Source organism: Clupea harengus, chromosome 18 (assembly GCF_900700415.2).
Source record: "Clupea harengus chromosome 18, Ch_v2.0.2, whole genome shotgun sequence".
Taxonomy (NCBI): domain Eukaryota; kingdom Metazoa; phylum Chordata; class Actinopteri; order Clupeiformes; family Clupeidae; genus Clupea; species Clupea harengus.
This window is the reverse complement of record NC_045169.1, coordinates 20,040,580-20,063,405: the sequence shown is the minus strand read 5'-3', so window position 1 is coordinate 20,063,405 and position 22,826 is coordinate 20,040,580. Positions and strand designations below refer to the sequence as shown.

The window sequence follows — 22,826 nt, the reverse complement described above, 5'->3', positions numbered from 1 at the left end:
TGATCACTAGAATTATGGTTCATGGGTTTGATTTAATATAATGAGAGAAAAATACAATCCTTTGTTCTCACTGTACCAGGTAAGCTAGGCCTATCTATGTCATGTCTGCAAACTTTAATCTGCCCACCGGTGATTCATTTCACATAGAGGTGATGTTATCGTCTTTGAACCTGTTTGGATCCATCTGGATTGGCCGAGGTAACCTTACGTGAAAGTTCTACCGGGAAGACTCTTACTTTACCTCATTCATTCATTCACTCCTCCTGCTCAATGTCCTGTTCACACCTGACTTGACTAACACACCTCTTTGCTGCTGTGCCTTCATGTTCGAAAACAGGGTCAATGCTAAAGGCTATTTAACTGATTAAAAAATATTTTGTTGAAACATTTGACTATTTCAACTTTATAACTCCATTGTGGATTAAGTTGTCAGTTCTCATTTCTGTTTTCTGAATCTTTTCTAGTAGAACATTCTGTTCCCAATAATTTCTGTGTCCCAGCTGTTCACATATCTATCAGTGAAAAACATGCAGACCTAACAGGCAACTAAGTCAACACTGAGCACATTCACAAGTAGCAAGTGTCACATCCAGTGCCAAGTATTTCAACACGACAGTCATACAGCTTCCCCTTCCTCTTCCACTGAGACCTCTAATGTTGTGAAACTGTTGGAGTTGGCACGAGACGCTCGTTCTTCATAAATACACCCACTCTTGGAAGTTGAGTGACTTAATGTGAACAGATTCTGGTCTCTGTTTAGTTTGATAGTCCAGGTTTTGTGTAAACACTGTTTTTTGTATTCATGGTTATTTTAAGGTGGTGCTTGTGATTAGGGGAAAGAGTTCAGAGGTCAGGATCATATTGTGTGGTTAGCGTTGCTGAAAGGAAGTTGACAGTTAGGTCGGTTCTGGGATGAGAGAATTTGTATTCACTTCCTTCTTATGGCATTTGCAAAATAAACTCTCCAAAGAATTGTCAAGCAAATTCTTTGCTATCAAATTCATTTAATTGGTTTGCTGTTTAATATTGTGTAATGCCATTTGCATCTCCTTATTAGCTCTGCACAAGAATGAGATAAAGGCGGCATTTACACTCCAGGTTTTGATGCCCAGTTCCGTTTTTCCCCCCGATATCCGATACCTGTGTTTACACTTGAGAGAGGGTTTGGTTAGCGAAATGAAAGTAAACAACCAGTCTGCAACGGATGCAAACGAAGTAATAATACAATTTAAAAGACCTTGGCAGGCATCCACTGGCCTGAGTCTTTATCCTTCATTTCACTTTTCACTGTTTTGCCAGTTGTGCACGTGAAAGTAACATTATACGTCATCAAAATGTCCCATTTTCAATGATGTGCGAGTCGCAATGACCTGGAATATCGGATCTGTCTGTTTAGATTACAGACAGATTTAGTTCCACATATGAATGAGGCCTTAAACGGATCTGAAAATATCAGATTCCATGTGCTTTTTTCCTGTTTCATAATACATCTCCGATCTGTGCTACATGTAATAAAAAAAATCGGAATTAGGTCACTTTTACCTGGCAGGGTAAACGAGGCCTTCGTCTCAAATCTCATTCTGAAATCTCCTTTTCAAATCTCCTTCTCAAATCTCCTGCTTCTGGTGTTTTCTCAACAGGAACACAAATCATGCTCAGTTTTCACTGAATATTTAGATGTCTCAATTACCTTCCTCTGTTTCTTTCTCAAGACAACTTTGGTATTTGAGGATTAGGCACACATTTTCACAATAAAGTGCATTAAACTAGCCTATGAGAAGAATACTGTTCAAATCTGTTGAGGAGAGGGGTCGCTAGGAGATCTTTTGTGAAAATGATGGTAGATTTTTACAATAAAGTGCCTCATCTCATTTCTGTCTCAAACTGTTTCTCCTGAGGACTTGTAGGAGAAATATATGTGATTTTAATTGACACACAATTGAAACAATAATAGGATCAGTGATCACATCTAGGTCTCCTGAGCTATCAAAGATCCATCTTTGGGAACTGAAATTGTCCTATGGAAATGCGCGTACAAAAGGAGGACACAGCGCCAAGGACTGTCCTTAGCATTCCGGAGTCGTCTGCAGGCAGATGTGGTAGATCTGATCATCAAGATCATCAAAGCATGGTGAACAAATCTGCCCTGGGTCATCCACTAGACGTGCTCTCTTTGAATCTGTTCCTTCTTCTAAGTGCCTCTGCCCTCTGGTCATTCATCTGAGTGCCTGCTCGAAGTAAAACGGCCTTTCACTTTCAAATCAGGGCTAATGAACAATAAGAGTGAATCCGCTGCGTTTCTAACCTTCAGTGAGAAAAAAAGCTGTTTTGCAGAGCCGAGCTGAATCCATTCAGCGCTCATTTAAAAAAAAAGAAAAAAGTTCTTTTAATTGCCAATTTCAGTTGATAATTCTTATCATTTTTACCACCGTCATTGAACTCAAGACCCTCATTTGCACACACAGACATTCATTTATACGTAGATAGATGGACATCTATTATAATATAATAATATTTTTTATACATGTATTTATTTATTTATATTTATTAGAATGCAATGGTGCTCTGTCCTTCCGGTTGTGAAGGAGTTCTCATGACAACTATTGAAGAGCTAAACAAGTGATACAAAAATATTAAATAAAACACAGACAAATGAACCAGACAGGTAAATAAACAAGACAAAGTAAATAGCGTAACTAGACGGAGGGGTAGACAGAGAGTCACAACCCGAGCAAAGTGCTTGATTCGATAAGTGTTTTGCATTTATGGGTCTCATTATGTTTTCCATTATCAGATTTTCCATTTAGACCAAAATAAGCTTAGTAGAATTGACCCAGGCTTATGCATGAAGAGCAGTCCGAAAAAAGGGACCCCACAACACTGACACTCAAAAGGCCTCGTTTCAATATCATCCCACTTGATCCGGTTAGTCATTATGAGGGAGGGACAGGAGGCCAGGCCATCATATACAAATGCAATACAATACAAATCATCAACTCACCTCTCTGCATGAGTGTACTTTGTTATTGAGAGATATGAAACTTAATGAGCTTTGATTTGCTCTTATGGTGGTTGTATATATATGTTAACACGCTGTCCAATAGCTGTGTAACTGTAATAGTAGGACCAAGGCAATGGACTGTGCTGTGTATCCACAAACAAGAGGTGTTTAGCAAAGAGATTAATGTCAACAGAGCCCTCATGAGATTAGCTCTCTCAATCGCTCTCACAAAAACACGCCATTAATTGAGGAATTTTTTTTCAGGATGCAACCAGTACAGTAACTAGTACCAAAACAAACCCCACCATTAACATTTTATGAAGACATTTTATAAAGACATGAAGAAAATATTCCCTCTATTCACCCTACCAAGAATCAAAACATTTTCTTGACACTTTTTCCCCCAAGTACATCGTTATTGTGAACATCCTTCTGTTGTGCTATCAATACTGAATACTAGGGATGTACTCAAATCTGAATACAATATTCGGGAAAGCACAAATAATGTGATAGAAAAAGATATGTCTTCTGTCTTCTACCCAAAGTTTCTCATTCTTATTCAGAAAAAATGCCTGCGCGTCAGCCATTGTTTCTTCAAATCGGTTCATATCATTTGGATGCTCACAAGATAAAAAAAGCCCATTTTGTTTGAAACACAGGACTTTGATTTCACTAACTACTCATTTCATTTACTACGCATTATTGAAAAGTGATAGATATATTCTGTAGTCGCCCCCATCGTGTCAGCACACAGCAGGCAGTGGGGCTGAGAGCTTACAGTTCCTGGCTATCACTCAGGGAAATTCTTTGGTTGAGGAGGAGGAGGCGTCATTAGCAAGCCTAGTGTGGCAGCTGGATTTCTTTCAAACCCTCGCAACCTATTTCAGTCAATAATCATCCGTTTAAGATGTAACATGCTGTATGTAGGCTTTCATAAGTTTCGTGGTATTTTGTAAAAGCTTGTAGAAGCTAGCGATGGACTCTACTGTTGGATTTTGTGCACAAGACCCGAGGCTGTTATTTTTTTATGCTAAACAAGCAAAGATGAAAAAGATATTCTGAACACTTAATAAATTGAAAAGGTCAAGAGAATCTAACAAATGAGGTGAATTTCAATTTGTGCGTTCTGTAGTTGGCTATGGGTGATTAAAAACAGGTGAGCCTTGTTAACGACGAGCACATAATTACCTGCTTGCCATTTAACAGTCTCTAGGGCTTTGAGTTTACTCATCAGTACTGTCAGACTTCTGTGCAAAAACAAAAACAATCAGATGGAAAAATGAGCATCATTCCCACTTCAACAAGGCTATGCGATAGCAACAGAGGATATTGAAAATGCAGTTTGAAGTAGCTACTAGGCAATGCTTTTGGAGTGTCAGTCTAACGAAGTGTCGGCAGGAACTCAGCCAGTTTTCATTAACTATTAGACGTTTGTGGCAACACTTTGCCTTCTGTTTGATGGCTCCACCCGAAAGCAAAATAGACACAGAAGATCCCATCAGTCAAGCTATTTGATTTATAAATTACAAAGGGCCTTGACTTAACTTGGGAGTAGGAGTGATATGGAGTGTGGGATGATGCCATCTTTACAACAAACCAGAATCACTGAAGACCACACTTTAATCACTCTTGCAATGACTATTTAGTACTGTGGTGATGACACCTTTCAGTAACCCCGTCTTCATTCGATTGTGTTTACAACTACATTCAATTTTTATGCCCTCCGCTGAAACAAATACAATTAAAAATTAAAATGATGGGCAGTAATCCACAACCACAGCTGAAAGCTAAACACAGCTAAGAAAATGCCAAATGTCTAATGATAGGCTGGAGGGGCAGTTGGAGGGGCAGTTGGAGGGGGGGGGGGGTAATTTTCCATTGCCATTCTGCTATATCCCAAATAATTCAGTCCCTCCAGGATTCGCAAGAGGGCTTGTTGTGATTGCAAATTCTCAAAAATGTAGTTTGAAATTGAGTTAAATCAAATCTGCGTTTTTTTGTGGAAATATTTCAGTAATAAGAGACGACTGCAACTGCAATCCTTGAATTTGTGACAATGCAAGATTGCAAAATGGATTTGATCTTGTATCACAGTATGCAACCTGCATCATGCAGGTGACTAAAAGCGTCAAACCTTAATGTCTCTTGCGGTGCCGATAAACACTGTGGTGTCATCAACACCCTTCAGTCACCATCTCTGACCATCCTCATATCACTGTGTGTGTAACTAACTATTCAAGCTCTATCTTCATATCACTGTGTGTGTAACTAACTATTCAAGCTCTTGGTATGTCGTGTGCTGAATAATAAGTAATAACCTACACAGGCATAAAATGTTCATAACAACCACAGATGCAAACCAAACACATCTGAAGAAGAAATAGCCTGAAGTGAAATATCCACTGGCAGGCTGCAAGGGCTGAAGGGGCCAGTTGAAGGGGGAGGAAGAGGAAGAGGAAGGCACGGGATGGGGTGTGGGGGGAGGTCTCTTTTTCCACAGACATTCTGCCATACTCCCCCATAATTGGTTAGATGTCTACATGAAAAGAAGAGAGACATTCCACTTTTCATCTCCCGTCCCTTTCATGTGAGAGGCAGATGGCGGGAACGGCCTCGGCTCGGCTCTCGATGAGGGCCAGGAGATGGCGAAGCAGTGTGGTGCTCACACTTGGGAAAACGATTTGGACTTGAAAGTTTTCTCAAGTTGCGCCCTGGACCGCTTCGAAAGGCCTGGGCTATAATATTCGCGTTCATTTATTATGTTCTTTTTTAGTTTTTCACTTTAATTTTCTTCTGCAAGGAGTGAGTGCCTACAATCTACACTAAACCATCCCTAAAGCACACCCTAGAATACTGTTTGACAAGAGATTTGTTTTCTGCATCAGTATTTTTTTTTTTAAAGGCATCTTCGGGGAGAGTGAACAACATATGTCGACTCTTAGATTTGAAAATGAAATAAATAAACAATGGACTAGGAATAATGATGTTGCCACAAGCTGCAAACCTGGCAACAAATCTGAGCGACAAATATGCATAAAATGCATAACAAAAACTGCCTGTGACCACTTGGCTCGTTGTGTTTTATTACAAGAACCACTAAACAGTAACTGAATATTATCCAAAGGATTCTCCACTGTCACTCATTTGTTTGGAGTTCATCAATCAAATTTGACTTCATTGTATAGTACTTCACTAATTCCTATTTAGTGTTCAGATAGTCTGCAGCTAATCCTTCCCACAGTCCATATGGCCTAACAGCCCATTTTCACACTAAGCCCTCTCACAGACCTCTCACAGTCTTTGCCACATTCACTTTAACTTGTGGTTTCTCTCTAAACAGGTTTTGCTCTATTTTCTCCTAAAGTGTAATGAAAGGAAGGTTTACTGGCAAAGCTTGACCCTTCTCATGACCAAACAGCCTAATTTCATCCCCCCCCCCCACACCCACACACACACACACACACACACACACACACACACACACACACACACACACACACACACACCACCACCCACCCCCCGGCTAGCAGGTGGGACCAGAACAGAACTGTATTTGTGTCAGAAACAGATTGAACCCGTGCCAGACTTCGGCTAGATCTGGGTCAAATTTGACCCAGCGGAGGGCCAGATCTGTGACGGACTCGTCTGCTCTGTCTGGGTCTGGATCCTAGGGGACTGGTTAGTGCTTTCCATGACAGATGCAGACCCTCAACATTTGGTGAAGGGTTGTTCCCCTCACCACCAGCTCCTGGCGTTGGTTCATCACTCACAGATGGTACCAAAACCAACTTTGGCTTTCAGGATGTGTGCTGGACAATAGTGGACATGATGTCGTGTTGTAACATGGGTCTCTGCCAGTCCAAAAGTAGACAGACATCTGTTTCTACTGGCATTTCTACTCGCCATAGCGAATCCTGCATTAGTTGGCTTAATGGATGCAGCGTTCCTAAACAAATGGTACTTGTTATAATTGTTGAGTGGCTGAAGTCGATCGGCAGAGAGGATGTCGTTTTTGTAACCCTTGCATGAGAATGGTGAGATGGAACTGGATGTGCAACTTTGCCTGTGGCAGATTCAGCGCTGTGTGTAGGATTCCATGGCTATATTGATAAAGCCTCTATATCAATCAATCAATCAATCAATCAATCAATCAAATTTTGTTTGTACGCCGCATTTCATACACGGAGGTAACACAATGCGCCTCACAGTAGGAAAGAAAAGGGGGGGGGTTACAAACACTTGTAAAAAAAACACAGATTTTTCAGAGATAAATAAACAGGCAATGACTAATGTACTAACTATACAGGCGACACCAGGCACAGCATGACAGGAATGACAGGAACAACACTACTACAGTGTCACATGACACAGAAAATCCATGTCCATTTCCATGTCAAAATGTTTTTAATGTATGTTGAGTTAAATCAGACCAGGTTATGTTGACCTGTACAAGTAAAAGAAAAAATAAATTGTCGATGGTTCCGTTTTTAGGGTTTTAGTTTTCAGTGTTTATCTTTTCATTTTGTATCTTTTTGGGGTTGAAAAGCTTTTGTCTAGCGCATGAAACACGGAGTGATGTAACAGGTTACATCCAAGGGGACCAGCCTTGTGAGGTGAGTGAACAGACCTGTAATCTCACTTGTAGAAACAAAAGGAAGGTCGAAACTCTCTCCTCTGACATCTCGGAAAAACAACCATCCACTGGGGAGACAGTTCAATGTCAGTGTGTTTTAGAGGGGCGACTGTTTTGTTCTGGCCTTTTATTATTGTCTCAAAGTCTCCTCTCTCTCTCTCTCTATCTCTATCTCTCTCTCTCTGTCTTTTCTTTTCTTTTTAGTTTTGTAAGACCCAAAAATAAGGACACTCGAGGAGGATTTGAGGTCCAGAACCCGGCCCAATATGAGCTGAGCTGGGGCCTGGCTCGGCCCAATTTGAGTCCGACCAAAGTGTCCATCAGCTGTCGACTCCTCTAGCCACAGAGCGGGCTAACAAGCACCTGCGCCGAGCCTCCTGTACTTCATCAATGTCAGGAGGGCACCAAATAAGAGTGGGCAGAAGGCCTGGGGCCTGGCTTTGAGGAGCTGCTCTCCCCGGACTCCCCTCTCCTCCTCTCTCCCCTCATCCAGCCCTGCAGGAGGCCCTTCACATGACCTCTCCAAGAGTAGCTCCTGCTTACTGTTTTATCCGCAAGTACCTTTCAACCCTTTAGCTTTTTATCCTTTAAAAAACTTGCGGATTAGAACGTGGGTCTGTGGTGGGTTTGCAGGAGAGCTGTATACGATGGCGCGAGGGAAGAGGCAATGTTAACCTCAGCGTCTGATTTGTGATGGTCAGCACATATGCGATATACAAAAGTGTGATAACGAACATCGGAAGACATGGTGAGGAGCAAGGCAGAGCGAGAAAGGAGAGAAAAAAGAAAATAACCAGCAAGAACCAGGAAGAAGTCGTTTTGTTTGGGCTAATTTGATGTTCTTGTGAAGTGATCCACTTAACGAAAGGTTGGTGTTCTCACAGTAGCATGTACTACATGATAATGAATTCTGTGGACGTCAGAATCTTAATTAGTTCTTTTGAGTTGTATTACTTGGGTCCATTGTCCCTTTGCACTTCACACTTGCGGCAAATTGTAAATTGTTATGTAAGGATTTACACAAGAAACGCAAAAAACATAAAACATTAACTCTGTTGTTTCTAGTTGACTTTGGTCTGTTTGCCAATTTATCAGCAGCACAGCTTCAACATGCTCTGAAGGGCCTTTTGATTAACAAAGCCTGTATATTCTTAGCACTGTTAGATATGCTAGCTGTTTCATAACGTCCATAAGAAAGCTCAAGAAAAGTAAAATCATTTTCATCATCATCATTTATGTTGTTGCTCTTTATAATTCAAATTGATTGTGTGATTAAACTGCAAAAAAAGCTATCTACATTTTCAGTTAATTTAATGAGATTGAAATTACAACTGAGCAGGACTGACAAGAATGGAGCAAATTAGTCTGATAATTGTGAGTTTAAGATTGAGAGATTACAGGGCTTTTCTACAGTTCTATACTTCTGACGGAGCGAACTGACTTGTCAGTCTGCAGGTGTTCGCCCTGCCTACCAGGTGTAAATAATGCATGCATCAGTGCTAATCATTTTACAGAGCTGGGAAAGTCAATAAAAGTTTCAACAAGCAAGAGAAGCTTGTTTTTTAATGCTCTGAGCAACTTTTGCAGATACTAACAGCGGGCACTGTGTTCTTCGTTGAGTTTATTTAACCAAACATTTCTCCTACACTACCAATTTCATTTTCATTTAAACCCACAAGTATGTGGATGCTAAAATGTGAATGTTGCTGTCGGCAATCTACACTTGATGTTTTTTTATTCTCAGTGTAGAAGAAAAATAACCTGTTTAAAGTGGATGACATTTTGTTTGTAATTTCATCATTCATCAATTTCTTCCAAAGCATTAATGCCTGAAATACTAATGCAAACCCGGATGTCTTCCTGTGTGACTGTGTTGGCTCACTAGGCAACTGAAACCACAGCGACTGTATCCCTGTTTCCAGTGGGTTCCATTCCACTGTCCCTGGCTGCTATGTTCCGGGGAAAAGTGTTCTGTAGAATGCAGCAGGTCTACCTCTGTGGCTGTAGCCATCCCTCGACCCCTGGCTAAGCCCCTGCTCCTCAGACTGTGAAGCCCTGGTGCACCTGTGTGCGGTGGAGGTACTGAATTACATGTTCCATTAGTGTCTCTCCGAATTGGAATCTAAGTGGGTCATCCCTCTCTGGGTTGGGGAAGCCCACAGTACTGCCTGTGTGGCTTTGGGCTGCTGACATTTAATTAATGTAGGCGATTGCTTGTATTGACTGTGACCTCGCACGCGCGCGCGTGTGTGTGTGTGTGTGTGTGTGTGTGTGTGGTGTGGTGTGGTGTGTGTATACATTTGTGTATGTTCATGTATGTGTCTAAGCTTCATGGTGACCTCACCTGTGGGTGCGTGCGTGTGTATGTGTGAGTGTGAGTGTCTGTGGGTGTGTGTGTCTGTCTGTGGGTGTGTGTGTCTGTGTGTGTCTTTCTGCATGTCTGTGTGTGCATGTGTATGCAGGTAGGTGTGTGTGTGTGTGTGTGTGTGTATGTGCTTCATAGTCTCAGATTACACCCCCAGTGCACCCCTTCCCATTGCTTTGCCTCTATAGTTGTTATCAAGACCAGAGACAATCACTTTAGCCTCAACTGCTTCATCCAGCACGTCTCCTTACTGTTCAAATATTTAGTGAAATTTGTTTAAAGGAGAACTTGGCAGGCAGACAACAACCTAAAAACCTAGGCCTAAGATATCCCAAACGTAAGCACATTGTGAACTTATATATGCAATGCTTTGTCAATACACCGTTCTTAATCAATTATGTTTTAGGTATATGCCACCTGAGGGCATGATATAAACTAGAACCCAGTTTACTATGATCCATGTGTCAGATAAGCTATTTAACCCAGAGGCACGCAGCAGAGTAGACACTGTAGCGAGGTGGATGTCTGGGCGAGCTCTCCGTGTATCTTGTCGGTGGGGGACCCAGTCCGTGTCTGAGGTGATTGGGACGCCGCGGTAATCAAGCTTGGAGTTTCTTGGAATGAATCGACCGCGGACACAAATGCCACTGCTGTTACCGCTGCCTCTGCCAGGGCAGAAGAGAACAGGCCAGAGTGCCAAGGCAGGTAGCGGGGCCATTCTGGACCCCGTGCCGGGACAGGGCAATAGGCTCCGCTAGCTGGGCAAACACCTCTTCGCGGCAGGGGTTGGGGGCATGGGGGGGGGGGGGGGTAATGCAAATGTGGCATGGGATGGCGCCATGCCACCCGACTGGCATCTGCTACGCCATTCAGAGACAGGGTGGACTCACTGAAGGGCTTTAGCGTTAGCATATTAGCATTGGAGCCTAGTGGAGAGTATATGATGGACAGCCACGCAAACAACAACATTTACATTTATATTTATTCATTTAGACTGATAATAGAGGTACAACAATCAAGCTATAGTAGGTTTAGGTTTAGGTTTAGGCAAGCATTTAAGTTTTGAGATAATTTAAGTTGTTTTGGTTTACAGACCAGTAATGAAATGAAAATCAAATACCTGTCAAGTCATCCAAACCTCAAGAGGATCCGGTGACTAAGGTTTTTTTCACCACGGGCTATCTGAACAAAGTATTATACAGCACCTCACCCACAATGCACCTGAGAGGCTCATAACCTATAACTATTTACGGTCACCTCTTACCTGGATAACAGGTCAAGGCTACAGAAACAGGGTCAAGGCCACATAAACAGTCCATATGTAATCACACTGGGTGATGTCATGACCCTTAATTACTCTAGTTCCAGGAAACATCATGTAAAAGATTGTCCTCTGCTTGTGTCTATGGCTTGCCCGTGACTTTTTGTGACCACACGGTGATTGACAACCACGAATGACACAGCATATTTATCGACAACAGGTGTTTCAGCTTTGAAATATTGACCTCTGCTTGTGTCTAGGGCTGCCCCGTGACTTTCTGTGACCAAATGGTGATTGATAACCATGAATGACACAGCATATTTATCGACAACAGGTGTTCCTGTTTACAATCCAATAGCCACTCTCGAGCTTAAGAACAGCAGAGAGAGAAAGATGGAGGGATGCTACACTGAGTGTAGAGAGGCTGGTTTGATTGTAAAGTCCGTGTGTCAGGATGAGTAAATACTGCACAGATGGAGGTAACTACGCCATTATACACACACACGCGCAGACATGGCAGCACGCGGTGCTGGAACACTCGGCAAATCGGCGAGCTGGCAGGGAGCTCGCCGTCTCTTATGATCGAAATATCCCAAACACACCAGTTCAGTGTTTATGGCCCCCTCCTCATTCAGCCAAAGACTGAGTCTGTGTGTGTGTGTGTGTGTGTGTGTGTGTGTGTGTGTGTGTGTATGTGTGTGTGTGTGTGTGTGTGTGTGTGTGTATATGTGTGTGTGTGTGTGTGTGTATTATGTGTTTGTGTACATATTTGTGTGTGTGTGTGTATGTGTGAGTGCATGTGTGTGTGTGTGTGTGTGTGTGTGTGTGTGTGTGTGTGTGTGTGTGTATATGTGTGTGTGTGTGTGTGTGTGTGTGTGTGTGTGTGTGTTTGTGTGTGTGTGTGTGCCTGTGTGTTTGCAAAGTCAAGCAGATGTGGGGTTTGATGATGTTCCTGGAGTGGCCCCTCTTCAGACAGATTTGCCGTAAACCTTCGTTCTTTTGTGTCCGTTTTATACGCTCACGCCATAAAACTCAACAGCACACACACTCACACACACACACACACACACACACACACACTCACACACACACACTCACACACACTCACACACACTCGTCTGAATTTCTATGATGCTTCTCTAGTTGATCATCAACAGCCACAGCATGGAGACTTTTATTTTAGGGAGGAAAGGAGTCCTACATAAAATCTCTGGTAATGTTTTTAACTTAAGATGCCCTTGCTTCACATTACTTCATTGATTAAATAATGTGAACTTTGCTATGGGTGAAGTAGAAAAGATATCATAAGAATTCTAAATGAATTAGTTTGTTGTTTTTTATGGTTAGCCTGCTAATGAATTAGGCTTCATGCTATGGATCTTTACATTTGTGAGTACATTAGGTAATGAAAATAAACCATCAACAACATAAACAAATATTCAGTACAGTCTCAGATTTCATTATTGTTGGTTATTGGAACTCTCATGTGAAGCAATTCAATTATTTATCATTTAATTTAAGTTTATTTAAACATAGACCACTGTTCCCTAATACTGTTCTAACATGTTATCTCACCACAGAGTAATAGTGATGTATTAAAAAAGCAATTATAAATATATATATAATCACTTCCCCCTCATCACTAGTGGCAGTGAGAGATGGCTTGTCAGAAGGTATCCTCCTCAAGTGTAGGTTTGAGACAGGCTGTCGTTGGAGGCCCAGTAATGGTATTCCACTGGAGGCAATTAGCTGGTGGTAAACACACGTGCCTCAGGTAGGCCAGCTTGTGTAACCCACACCACATGTGCCTTAGCCGGCTTTATTACCCTCCGCCCTGTCGCCATGGTAGTCCCCGCGGAGATCATTTGCATGCTGCAGATGTAGGTAGAAGGGGCCAAGGGAGCCGGAAGAGCGAGAGAGAGAGAGAGAGAGAGGGAGCGTGGGAGAGAGATAGAGAGATAGAGACATTAATTGCTCTGGGAAGATTGGTTGGGTTTTCAAGGAAGTGTTTTTTTCCTTGAGATTGTGAGCAGCAGTTAGAAAGGATTTGGGCACTGTCTTTAGGATGAGGTGACATTTGGAGTACTCAACGAGGACACACTACACTGGTAGGTCACTTTACTTTGAGTCTCGTATTCATGTGTGTGTTTCTGTGTGTTTCCGTGGGTCTCCTGGGTAGTTCGCTCAGATCAACCTCCGTGGCTGCAGTGGAATTGTCACTAACGACTTATTGAACCACCCTCTTGTTTTACCCTCTGACAGTTTTAGCCATGAATTATTAAAACAAGATCAAAATTCCAGAAGAGTAACTAGCTTACTAATTACTTATGAGACGTTTCTGTTATTCATTAATAAGTTCGAATCTAAGATTTCAAAACTCACGGTCACACCATGATAGATTAAGGTTCCACGTCCAGTTAACTTTCCGTTTTGAGCATTTGAGAGTAAAAGCTGTTTGTGTGTTAATAAAACAAAATACCAAAACTGATATGGCAACATTTAAGTGGGTCGTTAGCAGTGTCTGACATGATCCAGAGACACTGAACACATCCTCCTCATCATTGGAGAGGGTACGTATGAAAAGTGTGTGTGTGTGTGTGTGTGGGGGGGGGGGTTCTCACTCAAAAAGTTAGCACCAGTACCCAGTAAAAGTAGGTTACTTCATTGCCTGAGTGGTTGGTATTGACAATAATATACCACTAGTTTCTCTAGAATCTACCCCCGACCTTCTGGCTTCGGCTGAGAATTTATGACCGTTCGAGGTTTGTAGATGCCGGACAATGTTTGCACACAGCTGTTTAGACTTTGACCTGCTCAGGGCCGTTACATATGACTTGCGTAAAACCATGGAAATGATTAACCTGTAACTCACGTGATGGGGAAGATTGGGGCAAAAGCACCAAACAGCACACACACATTAGCCTCCACTTCTCATACGTATTCGTCAGCATGGCTAATGGTGGCTCAGAGGTCCTCTGCTGATTTGAGTGAGTGATGTCTTCACATACACACATACATACACACACTGGAATGGCCCAGACCTCCAATCTCATGCTATCTCCAATCACTCACTGTGTCTTTTCCATGTTGTCACTTGTGTTGGTATGAGTGCAATGCTCTGTGCCTGGTCAGTACACTTCGATTGTCTCTGTGTCCTGAACATCATTGTGTCGACTTTCTGTTTTTGACATTTGACATGTTTACATGTACGCACTAGAGCTGCTCGTCTCCTCCTGTCTTCCATCTTTTTGTCTCCGCCGCGTAAGTCGTCATGGTTGTGGGCATGGTGGCCAATGCTCCGTGCCTGGTCTGTTTACTTTCAATCGTCTATGCACTGAACGTCTTTGCACCGTTCTGAGTTCAGAGGTCTGTTATTGTTTTGAGTGACTTGCGTCTCAGCGCGTTGGGATTGCGTAGCCCCTCCTAACTCCTGTCTCGTTGTGTCTCTGCCATGTAAGTCATAGCAGCGGCTGGTAGGATGGCAATGTTCTGTGCACGGACTGTTTACTCTCGGATGTCTTTGTGCTGAACCTCTTTGTACTACTGAGTTCAGACGTCCGTTGTTGAGTCGCATCTTCAGACACATGCACTAGATTTGCATATCCCCTCCTGTTTCCTGCTGTGTGCGTGTTATTTGTCTCATCACTATTACAGGCAGGGTTGGGAGGGTTACCCTATAAAATGTATGCCACGGCAGATCACTGAATACATGTCTAAAATTAAATTGGCAACGTATTCTGTTCCATTCTAAGTACCAACACCAAACTCCCCACTCCAAACCCCCCACCATCACCTCCCACCATCACCAACACCAAACCCCCCCACACCATCACCAACACCAAACACCCCACTCCACCCCCCCACTCCACACCCCCCACCATCACCAACAACAACCCCTGACCCCCCCTCTGCAGTAAGGATCGACTGATGGTTTTATTATTATTATTAGTAGTAGTAGTATTAGTATTAGTATTATTATCATTATTATTATCATTATTATTACTAATTGCAACATTGTTATGTAAATTCGGAATGAAGAACCTACAACAGCAATATTTTGTCTGCACGGAAATCACTACTAAAACTAAAAATGCCTTTATTTATAAATTATAAATGTTGTTTTTAGTTAATGTTACCAACACCTATTAGAAAGCGGAGTTACATGCCTTTCTATTGAACACTGTGTCAAGAAACCTGGACCCATGACTGGCTATATTGATATACAGTATAGGATATATTGGCCTCAGACATGATAGACGTCCCATTCCCAACATAAACTTGAGAGTTTTTTTATTTAGGGTATTATAACCTAAGGGAGAAACAGAAAGGATGATCCTAAGCCTGAACATCTTTTCCACACTGTAGGCTGACCCCTGACCTCCAACCAATCACACTTCATTTCAAAACATGGTTTGGCAGGAAATAACACAGTGAATAAAGAGGTTAATGACGTCATTCTAATGGGAGAGATGTGCCTGGTTTCTCGGCATTGATAAACGAAGGAAACATCACGACATGGACTCTCAAAGTGTGCTTTTCTGAGACAAGCCTATTTCCGTGTTAAATAATATGACGGTTTTGCAAGTTTCTCGTTTTCAGTTAAATTGTTTTTCAGTACTTTCATCCTTCATTCTTTTTCTTTCTCCGATTTGTCTTTGAGATGCGCATGTTTTGATTCTTAATGCTGCCGCACTTTCAAATTGTTTCATTGCCTCGTTGCTCAACAATTTTTGATTTTGGAAGGAAGCTATCACTGGAAATAAAATGAAAGAAAGGTTGCAATTATGAGTAAACAGGCAATGTTCTTTTCCTCTGGCTCTTCATTTAAATGTGTACTGCTGCTGGCTGTTTCCTGCTTGCTTTGAACACGCCATGCCTGAACAATAACTCAGGTAACAGGAAGTGAGTAGTTCAGTCAAGGCTGCGGGGACTTGGAGAGTGACAGCATAACAGAGCATTGACGCTCTCATTGGCTTATTGGAAATGCTGGTTTAGGGGAACATTTCAATTTCAGAGCGAATAGCCTGCACAAGACAATTAAAAAAGTCATCCCTTTGAGTGGTCAATGTAACGATATTCTGATTACCACCAATTTAAATTGTAACTGTATCTGAATAGTTAGGCCTCCACATATTTTGTATTATAAATATGTAATGCTGTTACATCTATTCTGTTACACCCCAACATTGGTTACAGGCATGATGGCAATACCTGTTTACTTACTCTGTACCAAACAGTACCCTACCATCAAGGGTTAGAATGGGCAACGGATGCTTCCCTGACTTTTACACCACAAAAGCTTCACTGGATAGACTGTTGTCATCTTTGAGAAAAAGTATAGAAGAAAACACAGTTGAAGATAGTGACAGACAGACACACACACACACACACACACACACACACACACACACACACACACACAGTGTGGAATAAGTGTTTCACGTGGGACTGGATTTTCAGTAAGACATTTGGGGTTGGCCAGCAAAGTAACATTTTCTGAGAGGTTTCAATGTAATCTCACACTTCCTGATTCCAGTGGATTCAAATGCGGCGCACCTTAATGCACTTCAATTTGCACTCTGACCTTCTGTGCCACAACAAATTCACGCAGGTCGGTATGTGCCATCTGATAGTAATTGCCCTCTAAAATTAGAAATAAGACATTGGGTGGCCCCATTCCTCACTGGAATAAATTCTGCCGTGAAAACGGAACGGAAAAGCAGCCCGTTTGAGGTCAAAGTCTGAGAATGTGATTTATAAATAGGAAATTACCCTTTGCATATTTTATAGGTGGTTCCTGTGTTGGCCATCGTTTCTTTTTTTTCCCCTTTTTGAATGCTATGTTCTCTGGAAGCCATGATAAAATATTTAAAGCAACACAAGACAATTACACGGACTGTACTAAAGCACCGGACTTTCTTTTTTTTTCTTTTTTTCCTTTTCTTCATTCCCTTCTTTTTTGTAAAGTTATTTATATGACAAGGTCGGGAAAAATCTATACATTAATCTAAATTCACATGACTGTTTATAACCTTTGAGGGCAGAGGTCCTGGATAATGTGTGCTCTGGAGAAATCAGAAATCCAAGCACACACACACTCACACACACACACACACACACACACTAACACACAGGCGCAGATACATTCCATGAACAAGATCGCTCAAACCACAAACAATCCGCACATGCATTGACACATGTGTAATGTCCAATACATGCAAACACACACAGACATCACACTACACACACACACACACACACACACACACACACACACACACACACACACACACACACACAAGCACACATTTGTTTCATTGCCACAGCTCTTTCTCCATGAGCATCTGAGCAGAAGTGGTCATTACATATACTGGAATACCACTGGATGTCTCCTCTCCTTGGCTGCTGTGCCACAATGGCTCTCGCCAGCTGTTCACCGCTACCTTTGAAAGAGCCATTTTCCCACATCCTACCAGGCCACAGATGATACCGCTGTGAATGTGTGTGTGTGTGTGTGTGTGTGGGTGTGTGTGTGCGTGTGCGTGTGTGTGTGTGTGTGTGTGTGTGTGTGTGTGTGTGTGTGTGTGCAGGTATAGAACATTTCACATGTGTCAATTCATATGCCCACAGAGGCTAATTCATTGTATCCATTTTAATGTTTATTTTAAAGATATAAAGCTTATCTAAAATTGGAATGGGTTATATTGTGTAAGGTTAGGGTTCAAATTCATATGATTCTGTTTGGAATGATTCATATGATTCAAGTCATTCCGTTTCGAGCAATTCAAGAGATTTTGTTTCAGTTGATTCAAGAGATTCTGTTATGGTTGGATCAATTGTTCTGTTGAGAATAAAAGAGTGATCTCAGGTAGTCTGAATCTAGACCAGATTTCCATCCACTGGGACAAAGCACTGAAGACTAGAGGTGACTAGAGTTCATTAGACACTACAAAGACTAGACATTTGTGTGTGACAAAGACAGTGGTTTATACAGTGTTTGGTTTGCAGTATTGATCCTTGTGTCAATCTGTTTGTTGAGTAAACAAACCAGGTGCATTGGAGAAGAGTGGCCTTATTTGCAGCTGAGACTCATATTCCCAGAAAGCTATGGAAATGAACAGCTGCCTGCCAGGGAAATGACCAGTGATGTTAACATGATACTGTGGAATCTCTGGACACCAACTGTCATGATGACTAACGACCGAATGGGTTAAGTTATGGTTAAGTTAGTTTGTATGGCAGAGTGTCCCATATTGGTCAATATCTGACTGCCAACATTGCCAAAGAGACCAGTTACTAAGATTCCAGTGGTGTTCCTGTTTGCAGTTGCCTCTGGAACACACCCTGCACCAAACCTGCTCCTAGTTCAATGTGAGCAGGATTCACCTGTCCCTCATCCCAATTACATCTCACCTCACTCTGTCAACATCCTCTGCTTTGTCATATCAGGGTTTGTCAGGGTTTGTCATATCTGTGTGCTTGTAGGAGTTAGTATCTGCATGACGAAGGGGTCTCTCTCTTTCTCACCCCCCCTCGCTATCCCTCTCTCTCTCTCTCCTTCACTCTCTCCCTCTCCTTCTCTCTCTCTCTCCCTCTCTCTCTCTCTCATGCACGCGCTCTCTCTCCCTCTCCCTCTCTCTTCCCCCCCTCTCCCTCCCTCCCTCTCTCTCTCTCTCTCTCTCTCTCTCTCACTCTGCCCCACCTTGTGGCAGTGTTTATTGGCTAGTGCAGTGCACTATAACTAAAAGGAAGAACACACTGCATGGTGTGACCATACCACACATGAGGCTATGGGATACAGATTTGGCAAAGACAGTCCAGACTGTGCTCATTTGAAGCTCCCTAATAGTGGAACGAGCTACCAGATACTATCAGAGCAGGGGCACTCCACTATCCTCAAAACACTCATCTCTTCTGAGAGTACCTCCTTTCCTAACACCTCTAACACCTTAACTTGCCCAACTCACACTTACTGTGCACTTCTTTACTTAATCTCCTTGCACTTTGCCATCTTAAATATTTTTTAGAGCTTACTGCAAGGGCTCCCTTCACTGACACTTGACTTTTCTTTCTCACTTGTAAACCGCTTTGGATGAAAGTGTCTGCCAAAAGACTACATTTAAATGTAAGTACATTGTAAGAAGGTCATTCAGTATAGCCAATTTTTTTTACTTTGCTTTTGATTTGATCAATGTTCCATCCTGGACTCGTAACAATGCCCCGAGTTAGCTGCTAGCCTGGATCATACAAGTACAGTTTGCTTTTGTTTTGTCAGTAACAGTAACAGGTAGCACGCTAGCATTTAGCTTTCTGAACGTATGAGACAGCGTCCGAGAGGGAGTTCACTTCCTCCCCCATCCATCTTCGCTCTTCCTGCCTTTGACGGCTTAGACCTTAGAAGTTTGTACACGTCTCCCACTTTCCCTTTTTCAAAAGCATAGGGACTTGAAAGCTCCGTCAGCACATACGGCACTCACTGAATTATACAAGCACTTGAGGCCGGTGAGTGTTTACACAGACATGAGTGTAGCATTAGTAAAGACAACGTTGTGTGCCGAGACCTTGCTTTAAAGGCTGTTAGTCCTGCTATCGCACCTGAGGCCTATTAGGCAGAGCTGTCTGAGACTTATAAATTACTACATGAACTTCATATGCAGTGGATGGTCTATGTGTAATGAAACAATAATCAAGGCCATATTTTATGCATTCATACCACACTTCAGTACAGCATACTTCACTCGATAACTGTTGCGGATTGTGAGTTGCTGTAAATTGTTATGTGGAATTATTTAGTGCAATGGACGTGGATGTTGCCAAATACAAATTATTATACAAAATATTAATGATTATACATTATTCATGGCCCCCAAATAGTAACAACGTCTTAACATTTGCATCATTAAATGCACCATTATTGTGTTGGATGTATTTTTGTTTTTCTTCTCTTCTCCAATGTCTTTCTTTAACATTCAGTGCAGCGGTAACTTTCTCTGCTTTACTTGCTAGAGCTAAGATCTGAAAACGGGTGTTTATTTGTTTCTCTGTGTGTGTGTGTGTGTGTGTGTGTGTGTGTGTGTGTGTGAGTATCAGGCAGCAACTGTGTTTCCCCATAGTTCAGGTCACCTTGAATGAATGGGCTCTTCCGCTGCACCTGTGAAAGCCCTAATGCCCTCTCTGCCATCACCTGTCCTCATTCACTGAGAAAGGGGCCTCAATGAAGGCAGTGTAAATAATGCAAACCCAGACAGGAAATGGACTTTAGACCCTGAGAGGAACTGGAGCATTAAAAGCTAAAGGGTTTGTCAGGATTCTGGCCTTAAGGAAGAAGTCTCATCATCAGTCTCTCTGTCTCCCTCTCACAAACACACACACACACACACACACACACACACACACACACACACACACACAACCTGGCTCTGTCTCTGTGTGACTCCATCTTAGAAGATTTCTCACCCATCTCAGCACTCAAGCTTTCTTTCAGTGCCCCCAATCTCTTTCACTATACACATCTTAGCAGTGCTTTTATCTCACTCCAAATGAGTAACACAGTGGTATAGGTCTGAACATCCACTTACCTCTACTGTTCCGATCTCTGTGTCATTTAGGTTCTCACTGGCTCTGTTGTTGAGAAGCTGTATACACTTAGTATTCCTTACCTGTTTATTGCTTTTTTTAATCATTCTCTCTATGGTTATTGCATAAGTAGGATCAGTTAAGCCCACTCATTCCTTGTAGTGGACACACTATGTGCTTCCAATCACTTGTGGATGACCCTGCGACAATAGGTCCCCACAACAAGGCTCAAGCATTATGTCCCATCTATCCATCCATCTATCCATCCATCCATTCATTCACCCATCCATCCATTCACCTATTCATCTATCCATCTAGCCACCCATCCAGCGCTGTTGTATGAGCTGCCTGATCACATAGGATGAGACTGCTTAATGAGATGAGACTGAGTTGAGGCTGCCCAAGCGGAGGCTTTGCACAGAGGCATTTCTCCAGGGGTCTAATGACTGAACAACGACAAACAGGGATATGAAGGCACTGATTTATCTAATGGCTCTAATAACAGTGTCTGCCCTGCCACCATGCCATGTCTGAAAAATTCAATAGATAGAAAAAGTGTGAGAGACCTGGAGTGCGATGGTGTCACGGATCAATTGGTGTTTATTATCTGTTTAATTTGCCATTGAAGGCTGCCGGGGCGCCGTTGCCATTGTCGTCTGCTGGAATAATCCCACAGGGCTGCTTGTTATCTGCCAGGGCTTGCTCCTCTGCTCTCACTGCAGCAGGCAGGGACACAGGGGCCCGTGTGGTCGCTAACACAGACAGCACTGCAGCATGCAGGGACACAGGGGCCCGTGTGGTCGCTAACACAGACAGCACTGCAGCATGCAGGGACACAGGGGCCCGTGTGGTCGCTAACACAGATATCACTGAGGTGTGTTCAAAACACCAAACAAAAGGCAAACGACCACCAATATTTTCAAAGATTTTTTTCGTTTGCTTTGAGTTCACTGCTAAACCTTTGCAAACACACACACACATACACACAAAATGGTCTGGGGGAAGTAGTTCTCGGCAAACAAACATGGACGCTGGACCAAGGTCTTGCAGTTCAAGGAAAAACGCGTTTCCCTGTGTTCGCTCTGCGAAATTGAAAGCACCTCTGGTCCGCCCCTGGTGTGGTTCAGAGTCAGATCCGTGGTTGAGACAGAAGCCTCCTGGGTTTGACCGACTGTTGCCACAACCACTTTGGGGGATCTCTGCTTTATTGCTGAATTCAAACAACAGACAGAACACATCAGGCAGGGAGTGAGCCAGACGCATCACAGCTCCCCTGTCGCGGGAAACCACTCATTCTCAATGGCATGACCCACCACACCCGCGGCCGTCCGGAAATACGCAAAATATACAAAAATACATTATGAAAATACAAAAATCGAATGAAACGATGACATACCTGAATCCAAAGAAAAGAAAATATACGTTAGGCAGGGAGGGAGCCTCACAATTCACGCAGCACAGAACAAAATCTGGTAAACCACGTTTGTCTTAAGACTGAACTTAAGAAAGAAGCAGCACTTAAGAAGTTTATTTTTCTTAAGAAGGTTGTATCAAGCCGGACCCAGATCAGTGTCCGAGTCAGATGCCTAATGTGGAGAAGAAAAGAGAGACGGCCAGAGGAATATAGAGAGGGAATGATAAAGGGAATGCATCAATAATAATTTACACTCTCGGCTCGCCGAAATTCTTCCATCTATAATCCATGAATTTGATGGAAACAGCTTCCCTGAGCTGATACATATTTGCAGGGCATAGTCCTGTTGTGTTATTCTGACATTAGTTGTAAAACCTGAATCATTAGTCCATTACTGTGACTTGATGAGGATAATAAACAGACCATGTTTTTTACTTATAGATTACCACATGGCAGCAGGATGATTGATCACTTACAGTTATAATGATTGAAAACCAAATAGGGGTATTGGTTGTTTTCACTGAAAAAAAGAAGATGTAGGCTATTGATTAACACTTCTCTTTCCCACAAATTGTA

General features: G+C 42.5%; 1 protein-coding gene and 1 long non-coding RNA gene across 5 annotated transcripts in view; one reads left to right on the top strand and one right to left on the bottom strand.

Moving 5' to 3' along the window:
- Positions 1–13,112: 13,112 nt before the first annotated feature.
- Positions 13,113–22,826, top strand: part of LOC105903072 (phospholipid-transporting ATPase ABCA1-like) — a 221,849-nt gene continuing 212,135 nt past the window's right edge. For 3 of the 4 annotated variants that reach the window (XM_031585405.2, XM_031585404.2, XM_031585401.2), the window contains exon 1: positions 13,113–13,368. The gene's annotated coding sequence lies outside the window, so the exon portion shown is untranslated. Of the gene's footprint in view, positions 13,369–13,907; positions 14,248–22,826 lie in introns of those variants that run through there. The other variant, XM_031585403.2, reaches the window with a different exon arrangement.
- The window catches only part of LOC116224718, a 17,809-nt gene continuing 15,376 nt past the window's right edge, over positions 20,394–22,826 (bottom strand). Inside the window, exon 3 of the long non-coding RNA XR_004165708.2 lies at positions 20,394–20,405. This is a non-coding gene — a long non-coding RNA (uncharacterized LOC116224718). The remainder of the gene's footprint in view (positions 20,406–22,826) is intronic.